Source organism: Etheostoma spectabile, unplaced genomic scaffold (genome assembly GCF_008692095.1).
Source record: "Etheostoma spectabile isolate EspeVRDwgs_2016 unplaced genomic scaffold, UIUC_Espe_1.0 scaffold00018427, whole genome shotgun sequence".
In the NCBI taxonomy this organism is placed as follows: Eukaryota; Metazoa; Chordata; class Actinopteri; order Perciformes; family Percidae; genus Etheostoma; species Etheostoma spectabile.
In genome coordinates this window covers 134,383-151,324 of record NW_022604254.1, presented here as the reverse complement: position 1 = coordinate 151,324, position 16,942 = coordinate 134,383, and the positions used below count along the sequence as shown (strand labels likewise).

Genomic DNA, 16,942 nt, shown 5'->3' with positions numbered 1-16,942 from the left:
TGGTAGAGCTCATGCTTTACATGTATGAGGACCTGGCATCTCCAGCAGGTATTATGGTAGAGTCTTTAAAACGCTGCAACAGATATTACCTCCTGTGGTAATCTGACTGGTAGACAGCACAACAAGCACTTGAACGTATATTTCACAGTTTCCATTTACAGTATTTATTACCTGTAGTGTAGTATATTACTGTATTACACGCAGTTTTTATGGGTGTTATAGCAGGATAAAAGGCTATGAGCACTGTAGTTTGTTCTTTTATGGAGACATAATCTCAACATTCCATTATGTTTACTCTTTAGAAGATGGAGACACTTGCAACATCAGGCTTTGTTAAACATCAACAGACTTGAAATAGACTTGATGCTGATACAGCACAGGAATTAGCAGAGGATGGTTTCGATCCAATACTCTAGGTTATGGGCCCAGCACTCTTCCACTGCGCCAGTCTACTCTGATGCCCATGACAAACGGCTGGAAAGTCTGTGATTGACATTTTTAGGAAAGGTTTTGGATCTTGTGGCAAACAAGGTTCCAACAGCTTACGGGTAGTGAAGTTAAACATTTGGTAGACCTTGCAACTATCTTTTATGTGAGCTTCTAATTACTCACACATTGATTATACACATGTAACACTTGTGATTGGCTGGTGTTTTAAAAAAAACAGGGCATTGTGAGCACAGATATAAACATCAGTAAGGAGTCTACCAAGTTGCCTCTTATCATTTTAGTTTGGACACCAGTGAGGCTTACAATGTAAAGAGAGGAGCCTGGTTGGGCTAGAACTCTCCCCTGCTGGATCGGGCTGTAGTGCACCGCCTAATGAAAAATTACCCTGACATATGGATAGTCCTAATATTATATACAGGCTTATATTGCAATCTTGTCACTACACTGTAGGTGTACCTATATTTAAATAAACACACGGTAGCAAAGTTTATGCAGTGTTTTTTAATTTTACCTGTGTTTTTTCTGTGGACAACTCTGTCCGGCTTATTTATGTAGCATGGAAGCTAGCGTTAGCTAACTAGCAGCCAGCCTGCTTCCAAACAAATACTTTAATTATCTCAACACTTTTTAACAGTCAAACTGAAACACTGGCGGTGAGCTCCAGGTCCTGCAGCTGCTGACGGACATGGATAGCTTCAGACCCGCTCACCATAGTGGTGGTGGATTAGCAAGCTAGCGTTAGCAAACTAACCACGCTTATAAATAAATACATTTTAATTATCCTAACACTTTAAACAGTCAAACTGAAACAATGGTGGTGAGCTCCAGGTCTTGCAGCCACGGACGACCGCCATCAATGGGTAATGCGTGCCTTTTAAATTCCATTTTATTTTTTTTAAGCGGGCTGGTTGGTTAGTTCGCTAACGCTAGCTTGCTATTCACCAACACTGGCGGTGGGCTCCCAGGGGGTTGCGCCGCTTATCGGGTCTGGAGCTTTCCGGTCTCTCTGGAGATCAGATCCGTTGAGGTCGGCAGCGGAGATTTCTAGCGATGTTTCCCGCTGGCCGAGCCCACTGACGGCGGTTCGTCTGCGTCTGCAGCCTGGAGCTCCAGTGTTTCAGTAACTGTTAAAAAGTGTGAGCTAATTAAAAGGTATTTACAGTATTTAGAAGCGGGTGGATGCTAGTAAGCTTATGCTAGCTTTCATGCTACATAAATAAGCCGGACAGAGTTGTCCCTCATCTGGGGATAAAAACCCTGCTGCCCCCCCCCCATCCTGTTGGCTCAGAGCTCCACAGACAAGTCCACAGGTACAACTTAGTTTTCACCAAATGTATCGCAAGAAGTGTTGCAAAAGTCAAGGGTGCAGACTCGCCGCTGTGGAAAAGTGACTGAAGTGAAAAAAAAAAAGAAATAAAAACAAGTACAGAATTTTTTTCTACAGCTCTGAGATCATATTCTCTAAGTGCTCACATCACATCTACGCGCTCTCACATTTGCACCATATTTACCTTCATATTCTTTGTTGAACTTTATTGCTTTACAAACACCAAAGCAAGTAAGCGCTGTGACTAACATTACTCTTCTGAAGTGATTTTGGAGAGGGAAATTAGGTAGAAATACTCTGGTTGACTAGCATGACACCATTGTATTCATATAATATCAATCCAGGCTAACGTGAATGACAGTGACTGCATGTTGCTTCCTCTAATTTCAGGTTGTGGTTGACTAGCGAGGCCAGCTCGTCAGTTTGATAAATGACCAGACCTGCATGCCTCTTGTTCTTTGGGCTAGTTGTATCTATTTGCCTGGCTGGTAGCAGCTTTCTGCTTGTTCTTTAAGCTAACTATATAGCTTTAGACCGGCTGGTAGCAGCTTTCTGCTTGTTTCTTTAATCTAACTATATTAGCTTTAGCTGGCTGGTAGCAGCTTTCTGCTTGTTTCTTTAAGCTAACTATATAGCTTTAGACCGGCTGGTAGCAGCTTTCTGCTTGTTTCTTTAAGCTAACTATATTAGCTTTAGCCTGGCTGGTAGCAGCTTTCTGCTTGTTTCTTTAAGCTAATATATTAGCTTTAGCCTGGCTGGTAGCAGCTTTCTGCTTGTTTCTTAAGCTAACTATATTAGCTTTAGCCTGCTGGTAGCAGCTTTCTGCTATTTCTTAAGCACTATATTAGCTTTAGCCTGACTGGTTGCAGCTTTCTGCGGTGGGAAATGGCCGGGAGACGTTGTGATTATGTTGCATTAATCAGGGGGTTTAGTTTGTATTTGAGGAGAACAAAAACCCCAACTACTGTAGCGTCACTCACTACCCATCAAATACTATGACATCACTGTGTCAGAGGCAGCTGTTGCCAACGGTAAACTACTTTTCTACACACGGAGAGCCTCACTTCCCATACCAAACCCATCGGACTAACGTCCCATACACACGTGCCCACATGGCTACCTGTCTTAAAGGGAACGGTCGGATGGTAATAATCATGTAAAGGAGAAACGTGTGAAAGGTTACTTTTCTATCAAGCAGCAAAAAAGTATAACGTCAACATTGTAACGTCCTGCAATGTGACTTTCACGCATGCGCACATCGCGATGTCAATGCTAAAACACAATATTGTTCAGCCCTAACTGACGGTAACTTCGTAAGCTAGTTTGCCACTTTATCTTGGGTAATGCCACATGTAAGTATATCTTAGTTTTTAGATACCAACATAGGTTATACTACGTACACTGTATAACAATACATTACGTGTTTCTTTATTTCATCTTACATTTTTGCTAGCCTGTTGTGTAGTTATATTGTTTTTACAATTATCTTTGTTTAATATCTGTGACTCATTACTATCTAAGTAACTGGTCATTGTGTTTTCTCCCAGTTTCACCCTTTGTTACTCAAATAACGTGTTACAAGGAACCCGGTCGCCAGTGCTTGATGGTGGAGGTGTTTAGCTGCTGGTCAGATTGCACTGCGTTACGTACGTGAAGGACAAGACATATTCATGGTAAGTATTTCCAGGTAATCTCTGCACCTCTAATCTCTGCACCTCTGTTATTCTAATATTACCATGTAATAAAATTGAAACAGGCAGTTTGCATTTTCCACCACTGATTCATGGTTTATTTCAAACTACCGGAAGCATTTCCAAATAATCACTACACCTCTGTTTTTGCATTATTACCATGTAATTAAATCGAAACAGGCAGTTTTTTGGCATTTTGCCCATGCCTCTAAATCTCTAACCATGCACCATTTCTTGCCTAAACAATATAACCAAACAATATGTTAAATTAAATTGATAGATGAACTCCCTGATGGTCTAACGGCTAGGATTTGGTGCCCTCACTGCCGCGGCCGGGGTTCAATTCACGGTCAGGGAATGGTCAGGACTGACAGATACAGATTAAAAGAGCAAGTTTTTGGTTGATTTGTCAAATTCTTCCTCATTAGTTTAACGTTTTAAAGAGTACCATTTCCTTTAAATCAGACCCCGACAGTGGATGTATCCTTTTGTCATCATTGATGGGTCATAAACACTTCATCTGCCTCCATCTCAATAACAATTCTTTTCATTTTTTTCAAGCAGTAACTAAAACCCCTAACCAACATTTTTAACTGAAAACCAATGTATGTGATTGTCAAGTAATGTTATAGTTGTATTCAGGTCCAAATTTTGACATTTTAGCGCAATGCAAAGTGCATAAAAGATTTTTTTCTACATACCTGGAGCGATGCAAAGCAGGGGTGGCCAACTAGTCAAAGAACAGCAAGAGACTTGGTATTTAAGAATACAAACTGACTATGTGACAGATGTGTAATCTGTCATGTCCTACCTTCTGAAGCTCTAGCCAGGTGCCATTCCTCGCCTAAAACAATATGAGTCATTCCAGTAAGTGAAAAGAAAACTCACATCTACCAAGATAAATTTGAAAGATGTGACTCCCTGATGGTCTAGTGGCTAGGATTCGGCGCTCTCACCGCCGCGGCCTGGGTTCGATTCCCGGTCAGGGAAGGGTCAGGACTTGAGAGACTCAGGTGTGATGTTTGAAAGAATAAGTTCCTGGACTTGATTTTGAGTTGTCAAATTCTTCCTCATTAGTTTAAATGAACTGACAACATCAGTTAAATGACTTACTGTTCTCAAAGACGCACACAATCTCAACTGGTTATCCTTTAGACAGCTAGTCTCTTTTCTTTCTCTCACTTTTTGTCTCTGTCTGGCCTTATGTATTTGCTTGTATTACATCAAGTGACTGCATACCAATGACCGGTAAAGATTAATATGTACAGTACATGGTTTCAGAACTGTACCTTCAGATAAAAGGAAGGCCACTTGGGTTATCTTTGGGCTGCTCTATGTTTACCTGCAGAATGATAAACCCTAGAGTTGGCTCATTCCAGATTATTTAAGCAACAAACGTCCCTGGGTGGACTTGAACCACCATCTTTCAGTTAACAGCCGACTGCGCTGACCTATTGCGCCACAGAGACTGCATATGTCTGATGTTTTTTTTATTTCTGATTCTGATGTAGAGATGGACAAACGACTCAAAAGCATAAGACTTCTTGCCGTGACATAACAAGAAACAGTAAAAAAAGAGGTTGGCGAGATAGAGTTCAAGACCCTTTTTTCAGGACACCCAAACTTTGTCGCTCAATATGGCAGGAATTCTATGCATCCAGGGCCAAGTGTTTTACCATTTCATCCACTACGGGCCCCTAAGGAACTTTACATGTGTTGACAATAAAGATGGTCAAAACGCTGCACTTGGAATTGCGTTCTCATGCACATTCATGTCCTCTTAAATACAAAGAACTGCTAAGTTCTTTATTCCCAATATCAACTCTTAGACATTAGTTCCAAATGAAAATACTAGTTGTCAGAAGTGGGATTTGAACCCACACCTCCAGTAGAGACTGCGACCTGAATGCAGCGCCTTGGACCGCTCAGCCATCCTGACTGGTCATAGCTTCAGTAGGACCTGTCTCAAAAATATAATATAGTAATTAAACATGTCATGATATAGTAGGTTCTCAGTCATGACTGAGAACCTACTATATCATGACATGTCTGACGGGGCGCTACCTATACCATCCAAAGACTGAGACTGCACTCCTTTCACTAACATCCTGTATATTCTGTATAATCTGTGAATAGACCTCCTATATTTATATTTATACACTACATTTTATAGTCCCTTACAATTATTTACTTTTTTTGCTTATACATATACTTTATACTCTGTATAATCTGTATAAATCTGTCATAGAGCTCCCATATTTATATTTATATTTTTACACAACATTTTTTAAAGTTCCTTACTATTACATTGCTTATACATAAAATATATACAATATTTATACCCTGTATAGCAATACTGGATAGATGTAAATCACATTTCGTTGCTTGTACTTGTGACAGTGCAATGACAATAAAGTTGAATTGAATTGATTGAATTGAATTGAATATGTCAATGCCAGTATATGTTTAATGTATTCATATTTTCGTTATTTTCACAGTTTATTCTTCTCATCGGGTAGGATTGCATTTTTCTTAGGAGGCATATTCCCCTGGGCCTGGGGGTATCTGGCTGCCACAGAGCACTGGGATGTCAGGCTTTAAATCCCCACCTCTGAAAAGCGCCGCTTCTTAGCGGATTATGTCTGGCCATGTCATAAATAATAGAGGCGAGGCCTCAAAACTGAGAATATATTGGGGCGTGATATTTAAATTACAATCGTTTCTAGCCGCTGCATTATCAATGTACGATCATCTTACGCTCTGATTGGTGTGATACGAACGTTTCATGAATCTCACGTGAAGCCTGTGTACGTTAGGTTAATAAATGAGGGCATTAGCTCTAAGGATGTGCTTCAATACATAACTGAAGTGGACCCACTAATGAGTAGCACAATGGTGCAATCTGTTACCTTGTCATAAGCTAAACCTTTTCCCAAGCTAAAAGAAAACAAGGCGCTCTTCTTAATTTTTGCAAACTTTGAAGGAAACACAAACATGGGCGTTGTGATAAGATGGTGCTGTCTATCGTTGTTTCTGAGATCAACAATACCTTCTAAAGTTGAATAGTATTGCGTACCGGTGATATTAGAGAAGAGCTCTCGTTGGCACTGTAGGTGGACATTTAGAAAATTAAGTTATTACACTTTTCAAACTGTTACATTCCTCTGAATCACCATCTGCAAATTTCCAAGCCTCGTTGGCATGCCGACCACCATCTACAGGAGGTAAATCACTGGCTAGCTATGCAGGACTACCTCATACTTTTACCAGGTTCAGGTGGTAATTTATGGTCAAATGAAGCTTCATTAAGGTTCTGAACAATGTTCTTCATTTTCTGAACGCATTCACTCACTAGTGTTTTATTATTGGTTGTGCATCTGTGATTGCCTAGAGGTGCTCTCAGTCCAGCACCTCTCCCGCTCATCTTGTTAGTTTTACACTGTCCAGCATAAATCGCTGACACCATACTCACACTCATCCATGCATACACCATGCATACATGTATACAACCTTTGCACACAGTCTTTTGTCTCCCCTTTTCATGGGGTCATGACAAAGCATCTAGTGTTGATCTTAGCCTTTGTGTGAGAACATAGGTCTCCACATACATTGTTTTTATTAAGATTGACGACCAAATTGTTAGTTTTTCTGAGATTTTCCCAACCATTGCAATGCCTTCATAGCCTCGTTGGCAAAGTAGGCAGCGCGTCAGTCTCATAATCTGAAGGTCGTGAGATCAACCCTCCCACGGGGCAGGTGTTTTAAAAAAATAAAAAACACTACTGCTGCTAAAAATACAGTGACAGGTGGTTGAACACAAGACATGAATGAAATTTGTCATTCTTTGGTATTTCTGAGAGGGATACAATGAAAGGAATTATTTAAGAGTGGTAGCAAACCAATGAAAAGGGTTATAGACCATAAATGGTATGTCCTTGGACATACTATCCAAGCAGGGAGATGAGTACAGAGATTTGGGTGCTATCAAGATGGATGTAGGTTGCCCATTGTCATTTAGAGATAGCACCCGCATTGTATGATGCAAACCTGCAAAAAACAGTAACATTCTTTTTAAGACTTGTGCATGTTACTTAAATGATACAGTGTCTGAAAGTGTTAAGGATTGCCAAAGTGTACAATTTATCATGGCATCAAGCAAAATGTGCAACTGTACGCCTGAACAGGGACTTGAACCCTGGACCCTGAGAATAAAAGTCTGACGCTCTACCGACTGAGCTACCGACGCTTCTAAAAGAGGGCTGTGGGAAAAAGATGTGCCGTTATTGCTTCCTAAACCCAACCGTCCCATTGTTGTCCCACATGTCATGGTTAACACAAATATGCCCGTTTCGTTATTTCGTTAATTATTGGCTGCTGGCTTTTCCTCTTCTTCCTCATCCCAGTCAGTCGCCGTAGTTCTAGTGCCAGGCTGAGACTTCGCTCCCAGTGTGACGTCATCGCCGAATTGACTTAATAAACCAGCGAATACTAAAAATTACCAAAAACTAACTTTTAACATTATTTGGAGACATTTAAAAAATGATATATATACATATCTTGAGTGCTTTTTGTACCCAATAATCAACAGTGGTGGTTAACCCGCAACATTCTGAGACCAATTAATGCAAAGAAAGGACTGGAGCATTTATTGTAGAGAATAAGTAGGCTGACACTGAAGTATTGAGACAACAGTGACTGAAAATCTAATTCAATCTACATATCGGTCTTCTTAAAGATCTAAATAGATTTTCTCACCTCAGAGTCATCTGGAGCACGTAACGATTAGCTTCTGTCCCTCTGAACCCTGAGTGACAATCACTCTGCAGTGAATGAGATGCAGTTCCCCCCTAGTCTAACCAAGACTATACTTTCAGGGATCATTTCTAGAGTTTCTGACTTGAGGAATGTGTTTCTAAAGTGTTTGGTCTCGCTGACCACGATGATGAGTCGTGATATTCCTTTCTGAGCGTGAGGCTGACAGAGAGTAATGATTCACTTCATATGTTCTCTGTCATTGATGATCGTTCTTTGCTTCTTTATGGAGCATTGAAGAAGGGAATATGTTCAGAGTGGTAGTAGCAGATATGTGGGAAACTAACACGTGTGAAAGTAATAAAACATACTAAGCTTTATTTAACTGAAGTTATAGTCAGTCTTGATGAATGTCCAGTCCATGCTGGACAAGGTTACTTGAAAGGGTTAACACCTACTTCTTGACTTTGTAATGCCTTATGTCCGGTGTAAAAACGTAAACTGAGTTAAGCCATATTCATTTTATTTCTACCTTGCTTTTCTACTTGACATGTCAAAAAGGCGCATTGTTTGAAAGCCCATCTCTACACATCCATGTTCCACTCCCACAGGTGTTTCCACTTGACTAATCAGACTGTATGGCCTTTACAGGCTCAGCTTGATTGACATGTATTAAAGGGTTGGAACGGTACACTGAAGTCCCGGTGGACGGGATGGCATGTTGGAACGAGGTTTGCGTACATACAGCAAATACTTGAAGCCAGGTTACTCTACGAGTGGATACGGGGCGTGAAGGTGATGTGGAAATCCTGATTGATTCAGTGATTTTTTGGCCCTATTTGTGTCTAAAGGCTGGTTAAGCACTGTAGGGAGGAGACGCTGGACAGTTTTTTTGTCTCGTTCAGTGATTGGCATGTCTGGGTGATGGCGTTGGATATACGGGTTTGAATCCAGCCTGAGGCCTTTGCTGCATGTCACTCCCCCTCTCTCTCCCCTTTCATATCTTCAACTGTCCTCTCAATTAAAGGCCTAAAATGCCCAAAAAATAATCTTTAAAAAAAAAAAAAAAAAAATCTGAACTTATATGTTTAAATTATAGCCGATAGAGAGAGATCCACCCATACCTAAATTTATATGCGTTGTACTTTTCCCTTACCGGGTGAGTTAGGGAAACTGTTACAGCATAGCAGAGTTTTCTGTCCACCTCCACAGCGTAGTCTTCTCTTCAAGCAGACTTACTGCCTCCTGGTCTTGTCTTGACCTGGTTACCACTTTCTCATTTTTGTGTGGCAGCACATCCAGCTGCAAGAGATTCTCAACAATCTGGAAGAGCTCCATGTTGGAAGGAACAGGTACTGTTGCGGCCGTAGCTGTTGCTCCATGATCCGTGCTGGGCTCTGAAACGTTCCCCCCCAGTCTGGTTCAAATGGTGAGTGTTCCATCTGGTGGACCGAGCTTCACTGGCTCTATGGGGTTGAGATGTGGATGATCAGCACCAATGGGAAGGAGTGGGCTGGCGTTCTCAAACTGCTGAAGGGAGAGACCTGCCAGGTACTTTTACCTCTTCTGCAGACTGACTGAATAGGATTGATCCGCCAAGCCTAGGCGAGCTAAGCCATTACTCCCAATACTGCCAGTCAGTATAATGTATGTTTAGCTTATACAAGGTAAAAGACAAATTAAGACTTAACAGGGTAGCTACTTATGGAGGTGCTGTGGCTTAGTTGGTTAAAGTGCCTGTCTAGTAAACAGGAGATCCTGGGTTCAAATCCCAGCAGCACCTTGTTGTTGGAGAGATTACCTCTTTTGGCGTGTCATCATCAACCCAATCCCTGTGAAAGTACCCTGGTAGCAAATAAAAATTGCATGTTACATTTACTCAGAAACACTAATAACATGCCCAAAAGGTGTTCTATTTTCCTGATAACTAATGAAATTAATTAATAAATGCGCTACTTTGGCTCCACTACAGTTCTGTGTCAGTCAACTGCTCCATTTCACTCACCACTGAGTTAGACTTAATGCCCCGCCCACAACAACATCTGATTAGCAGGCAACTTAAAAACAAGTCTGGGGATGAAAAGTAAACACAGGCAATCTCTGCAGCAGCAAGGTGCTGCTGGGATTTGAACCCAGGCACTTCTGCTGACTAGACAGGCACTTCAACCAACTAAGCCACAGCACCTCCGGGGATGAACACGGATGCATGGCCATTATGGAGGTACTTGGTGTAAACAACTGAGGTGGTTGGGTCATCTGGTAAGGATGCCTCCTAGGGTTCTCCGTAGAGAACTGGTCCAGGCACGTCCAGCTGGGAGGAGGCCTCGGGGAAGACCCAGGACTAGGTGGAGAAAGTACATCTCCAACCTGGCCTGGGAACGCCTCGGGATCCCCCAGTTGGAGCTGGTTGATGTGGCTCGGCAAAGGAAAGTTTGGGGTCCCCTGCTGGAGCTGCTGGACTAAGATGGATGGAAGGAGGGAACCCTTTTCACTAGCTCATTGTATTCTTGCAAGACGGGCTTAGTTGCAGGAGGCGCTGTAGCTTAGTGGTTAAAGCGCCTGTCTCGTAAACAGGAGATCCGGGTCCAGTTCCAGCAGTGCCTGGTTATCACTTTATAAAGTGTTTCCACATGGTTGCCGATACTTAATGTGTGCAACCCAGTTATTGCCCGACTTTTTTTAGATCACTAAAGTGACATGTGATGTTGTATTGTACCCTAACATTACATGTGTCCATGTAAAGCGAATAAAAGCCTTTTAATGGAGGTGTTTTTGCAACTTTAGTGTGAAGATTATAAAGGTTTTATTATCATGAATTTCAGTCTTACCTTGGAAGCTTAGGGCTCCTGCACACTGCCTGCATGGCGTGAGCGTGTCAGCTGAGGTTAGAATGCCTACCGTATTGGTCAATACTGTTGACATGGGAGAAATAAAAACAGACACGCCACACAGCAAACACTATGTTGACTGTTGAGGAGGACTAAATTAGGACTGTATTTTAAGCTTTCCATGGCTTTCCATGAGAAATGGCATGATGGGAAAGGGTCTCTCATCTCTCAAGGTCCTTGCATAAGACTTCTGTTGTTCTCGGTAGGCCTGCCTATGAATAGTGAGTCCTGAGGCGTCGCTCAAGGACACGTCCAGCTGTTTTCATTTGCCGGAGTTTGTAGGGGTCCCCTACTGGAGCTGCTGGACAATGATGGATGGATGGAATCAACCCTGTTCATTATCTCATTGTATTCTTGCAAGACAGGCTTATCTGTAGAAGGCGCTGTAGCTTAGTGGTTAAAGCGCCTGTCTCGTAAACAGGATCCTGGGTCCAAATCCCAGCAGTGCCTAGTTATCACTTAATGAAGATCCTGGGTCCAAATCCCAGCAATGTCTCATTATCAGTTAATATTTATGTTATCTGCACTACAAAGTGTATATTTGTTATTTATTTTGCTAAAGTACTTATAGTTCTCAAGGACGCATACGATCTCAGCTGATTATCCTCCGGACAGCTTGTCTCTTTTTTTATTCTCTCACTTTTATCTTTGTGTGGCATATGCGCCCGCTCGTGGTGTGAGGCGCGTGTCAGCGCTATTCTTCTCACAATCACTCCTGATATACGACCTTTAGTTCAAAACTAAAGTAACAGCCAGTTTTGTAAAATTTAAGGAGAAGAAAGTACCTATGTTTATGTTAAAATGTAAGGAGTAAAAGTAAAAAGTTGCCACAAAAATAAATAGTAAAGTAAAAAATATCTGAAAAATGAACTTGAGTACAGTAATGAAGTATTTGTACTTCGTTAATTCCTATCTCTGATGACCGTAAAGAGTATACTGTGACTTTTATGAATATTTGACTTACTATACTATGACTGATTTTTTTGACATTTTATGAATTTTTGACATAGTATACTATGACTTTTTACGATTTTTTGACATACTATACGATGACTTTTTATGACTTTTTATGAATTTTTTGACATACTATACTATGACTGTGAATTTTTTGACATCCTATACTATGACTTTTATGAATTTTTGAAATACTATACTATGACTGTTTATGATTTTTTTGACTTTTATGAATTTTTGACATAGTATACTATTACTTTTTATGAATTTTTGACATGCTATACTATGACTTTTTATGAATTTTTGTCATACTATACTACGATTTTTTAGGAATATTTCGGCATACTATACTATGACTTTTATGAATTTTTTACATACTATACTATGACTTTGTCTGAAAAGGGGAATTAGCTCAAATGGTAGAGCGCTTGTTAGCATGCGAGAGTAGCGGGATCAATGCTCGCATTCTTGTTTTACAACAAGAACTATAAATTTGGACTTGTTACGACATACTATACTACACCTTTATAGGAATATTTGGCATACTATACTATGACTTTTTTTGAATTTTTTGACAACTATACTATGAATATTTATAATATATTTCAACATACTACAGTATGATTTTTTTATGTTTTTATCAACATACTAAACAATGACTTTATGAATATTTCGACATATGACTTTTTATGATTTTTTATGAATTTTTGACATATACTATGACTTTTTTAATTTTGACACACTATACTATGAGTTTTTATGAATTTTTGACATAGTGTACTATGAGTTTTATGAATTCTTTGACAAACTATAGTATGACTTTCATGATTTTTTGTCATACTAAACTATGAATTTTATACATGTTATACTATGACTTTTTGTGATTTTATATGATTTTTTCAACATACTATCCTATGACTTTTCCTTTTGAATTTTTTGACATAGTGTACTATGAGTTTTATGAATTTTTTGACAAACTATAGTATGACCTTTTATGATTTTTTGTCATACTAAACTATGACTTTTATGAATTTTTTGACATGTTATACTATGACTTTTTATGAATTTTTTGAAATACTATACTGTGACTGTTTATGATTTTTTTTTACTTTTTATGTCACAACTCTGAGAAAAAGCCGCCCCACATTGATCACAGCTGTAAGGCTTCTCTCCAGTGTGAACTCTCTGATGATCTTTAAATATCCTGATGTGAAGGATTTGTCACAGTGCTGACAGCGGTGACGTTTGACTCCTCTCCTCTCCGTTTCTATCAACAGAGAAAAACCAAGAGAGTGAGTTAGTGAGGTGCCATGCTGTAGAGCTCTATCTTAAACTAGAAACAACACTTAGAGCAGTGGTTCTTAACCTTGTGTGGAGGTACTGACCCCCACCAGTTTCACATGCGCGTTCACCGAACCCTTCTGATGATGGCCAAGCGGGGGTCATCACGAATCATATGAGTCGGGTGTGTGTCTTGACCTCCGCCGAACCCCTGAGACTGACTCACCGAACCCCTGGGGTTCGATCGAACCCAGGTTAAGAACCACTGACTTAGAGCATGTCTATGGAACATTGTTTGACTGACGCAATACTTTTCTTAACCCTTGAGTTGTCTTCCCGTCAAAATTGAAAATCAACACTTTTGTTGAGGCTTGTATGAATGTTTAAAATTTTCTTCAGTTTTTGTCACTTTTTGACGTTTAACAATACATTACACCAACTTATTCACTTTTACTTTTTACAGTTATTTTTGGAATTTATGGTCAATAAACCTCATTTATAGGAAATTATACCTTATGTTGAGTGAGAAAAGCAGAAATTAGGAATTATTAGAATAAAATTAAAGGAATGGATGTTGATGATAATCACAGACTGGAATATGTCAACTTTTACTCAATACTATTTCAAAAACACTTCAACGTTTTCTCCAAATGCTATAAATTGAATAAGACACCCCAAATTAATGAAAGTAGAGATTTGTACTTGAAAAAGAGCGTTGGGTGGAATCAATCATGTTATTTTGGGTAATAAAAAGAACATTGATGTAGGACAACGGGTCATTTTGACCCGAGGACGACATGAGGGTTAATTATCTGCCAACACACTATTATGGAGTTGCATTATGGGAAATGTAACATTCAGTGTTGGTTAGTTAGTGATAAATAAACTACTTTTGATCAATTTATGTGTGGCCTCCATTTTGTTGCCTCCCTTTAGCCAGCTGGTAACAAATGGGGGATCATCCGGGATTTTTTTGTGCTGGGAAAGTTGTAAATGTAACATTTTCCCACAGATTTTAGCTTTCACTGGTATCTGTAGGGGTTACTGTGTTGTCTTCATGTTGCTGGAACAGCTCTACTCCAGTTAAGTAAATTGGAACCATTGTCCCTGATAGGCATTAGCAATGAGGGGCACCAGTTGACCTTTGACCTTTTGTTTTAGGTTGTTGTTTTTGCTAAATCAAACTTGTATAGCAAGCAGTATTGTGTAAGTAAGTAATATGGTAGTGTAATGTGGTATTGTCCCACAAGCTACATTTCCTCAAGCAGTTCTGAAGCTCAGCAGAGCTTTCTGCTGTGCTCTGGATTAAAACTGCTGAGCACCACTGATGCCTCTGAAAAACACAAGCCAAACCAACAGTTATGACACGCATGCTGCTCATTCTGTGGAATTGAATCTGTCATTGAAAGGAGCTTGTTCATAATAATAGCAGTGCCGTGTTCAATTAGTGAGCTGATTGATTCTGTGAAAAAACAGGTGTCAGTTATGGCCCATAATTAATCTATACTGTATATATACATATTTAAGGAAGGAAGGAAGAACATGTTGTGCATGCTGGTTATAGTGCATTTCACACTGAAATACTCAGCAAAATGGCTTGCTCTGAGGAACAGAGGACTTTGATTTAAAAGTTGATATGAGAGGGGAAAACAAATAAAGAAGTGCAGAAGATTATAAGCTGCTCTGCCAAAATCATTTCAAATGCCTTGTAATGACATCCAACGCCTGACCGACGTGGGAAACAACCAAAGGACACATTGACTGGCCAACAGAGAAATGGAGCAACATTCTGGGGACTGATGAGAGGGAAACTGTTCTTTTTGGGTCTAGGAGCCGCAGACAATTTGTCCTCCGACCCCCCTGCTCTGAAATCAAGCCCCAGTCCACTGTGAAGACAGTAAAGCATGCTGGTTATGGGATGTTTCTCATACTGTGGGGTTGGGCCTGTTTATCACATACCAGGGATCCTGGATCACAGGGTGGCTACAGGTATTAACAAGTTAAATTTAAGACTTTTTAAGACTTTTTAATACCAATTCTAAATGAAATTTAAGACCAAATTTACAATGAAAAAACAAAGTGAAATATACAGTAATCTTTCCAAGTAAACACAAAATTAACAGTATGGTAAAAGGACAATAATCGGTTGAGTTTAAGAACATTGACTTAATGTGTGTAATCTGAAAGCATAACACAAAAATGTAATTGCTGTCCTAATTTATATTATTACAATATTTTCAGAACATTTGGGTCCCTTGAACAAATTGTTATAACATCAAGTGAAATAACAAGTGAATATTAAAAAAAACACTGTTCCTTTTGAACAAAAAAAATAAGTAAATGCCAATTCCAGCTGCTTTTAAAATGCAAAGACTCATATATGATTTGTGTGCCTAACAGACAGAGAGAGAGAGAGAGACTCAGATGGATGGGTTGCAGTTTGTGGAGTACTCATCATGGAGAGAAAGTAGACAGCAGTGTGTAAGAGTGTTTAGAGGTGTGGGAATGTGTGTGTGTGTGTGTGTATCTATATGTGTGTTTTCAGGTCTCCAAGTGACCAATTTTTGTTCAAGTTTTGATGTCTACTCATGAGCTTTTGTGAATATACTTGGAAAACAATTCATATACTATAATAAACAAAACAGTGACTTTGCACTAGAGAAAGCCTTCTCAAAAGAGTGTCCTTACCAATTTATAACGATACACGCACATACAAGTCCAGCTGTTTGCTTTTGGTTTTCTGGTTCAGTGTCTCGTCGAACATAATTACAAACGCACCGCATTTCTGGACTTCTGTGATGAGGTCTTTTTTGATATATGGCGCCAATCAAATTTAGCCACGTATCTGGTCTTGTCTTTTCCAGAGGTAAATGACTGTACAAGCCTTGAATCTGGAAGCATTGCTTGGAACACTCTTCAGTCCCGTCATTTGACCTGTGTGAATTGTGTCTGTCCCGGTCCTCAGCCCCCCATCACCTCGGCTCGGAGTGTTGGCGTAGAGCCACAAACTGCTCGTAGGTCAGCTGGCATTGTTGGTTGTAGATTTCCCGCATAACATCTAGCGTTGTAGCGTTGACATTGTTGCTAGCGGTGGAGCAGAATCTAGCGATGGGGGGTGCTGGCGTGCCTTTACGTAGTCTGTGTTTTTGCTTTGTACGTGCAATTCCACCGCTCTGATCCCCATTGTCCCAAGTTTGAAAATCTTCCGACACATAACGCAGTTCGCTTCATAAGCATTTTCAGGCACCGACCTTAACCAAGAATACTCGTTGTTTTCAAGCCATTTGTCACTGAACTTGCATTCCCCCATGTTTCTAGACGGCTATCAACAATTACTGTATCACCTGCATGCTGCGAAATTACAAATCCCGCGAAATTACAAATGTCACTGACTACGGCCACGCCAACACCCACCCACGAAGCAGCTTGATTAGTTGAAGAAAGATCTATATGATCTCTGACATTGGTCCTGTATTGAATCAGAGCTGTAATTATGTACATTCCCAACACGGTTAGACTTTGCTGTAATTTCTACAGTTACTTACCGTAAAATACGATAACTTTCTTTTCCGGTTCATTACTGTAATATGCATTGCATT

The 16,942-nt window shown here is 40.0% G+C and overlaps 5 non-coding genes across 5 annotated transcripts; 4 read left to right on the top strand and 1 right to left on the bottom strand.

Annotated features, from left to right (window-relative positions):
• Window positions 1-4,386: 4,386 nt before the first annotated feature.
• Window positions 4,387-4,458, top strand: trnae-cuc (transfer RNA glutamic acid (anticodon CUC)). The gene has a single exon. It is a non-coding gene; the product is annotated as a tRNA-Glu (tRNA).
• A 406-nt stretch (window positions 4,459-4,864) lies between these two features.
• Window positions 4,865-4,937, bottom strand: trnan-guu (transfer RNA asparagine (anticodon GUU)). Its single transcript has one exon. It is a non-coding gene; the product is annotated as a tRNA-Asn (tRNA).
• Window positions 4,938-8,326: 3,389 nt separating this feature from the next.
• Window positions 8,327-8,542, top strand: LOC116680398 (small nucleolar RNA U3). The gene has a single exon (XR_004329760.1). It is a non-coding gene; the product is annotated as a small nucleolar RNA U3 (small nucleolar RNA).
• A 1,387-nt stretch (window positions 8,543-9,929) lies between these two features.
• Window positions 9,930-10,003, top strand: trnat-agu (transfer RNA threonine (anticodon AGU)). The gene has a single exon. It is a non-coding gene; the product is annotated as a tRNA-Thr (tRNA).
• A 1,484-nt stretch (window positions 10,004-11,487) lies between these two features.
• On the top strand, window positions 11,488-11,558 carry trnat-cgu (transfer RNA threonine (anticodon CGU)). The gene has a single exon. It is a non-coding gene; the product is annotated as a tRNA-Thr (tRNA).
• The last annotated feature ends 5,384 nt before the right edge of the window (window positions 11,559-16,942 follow it).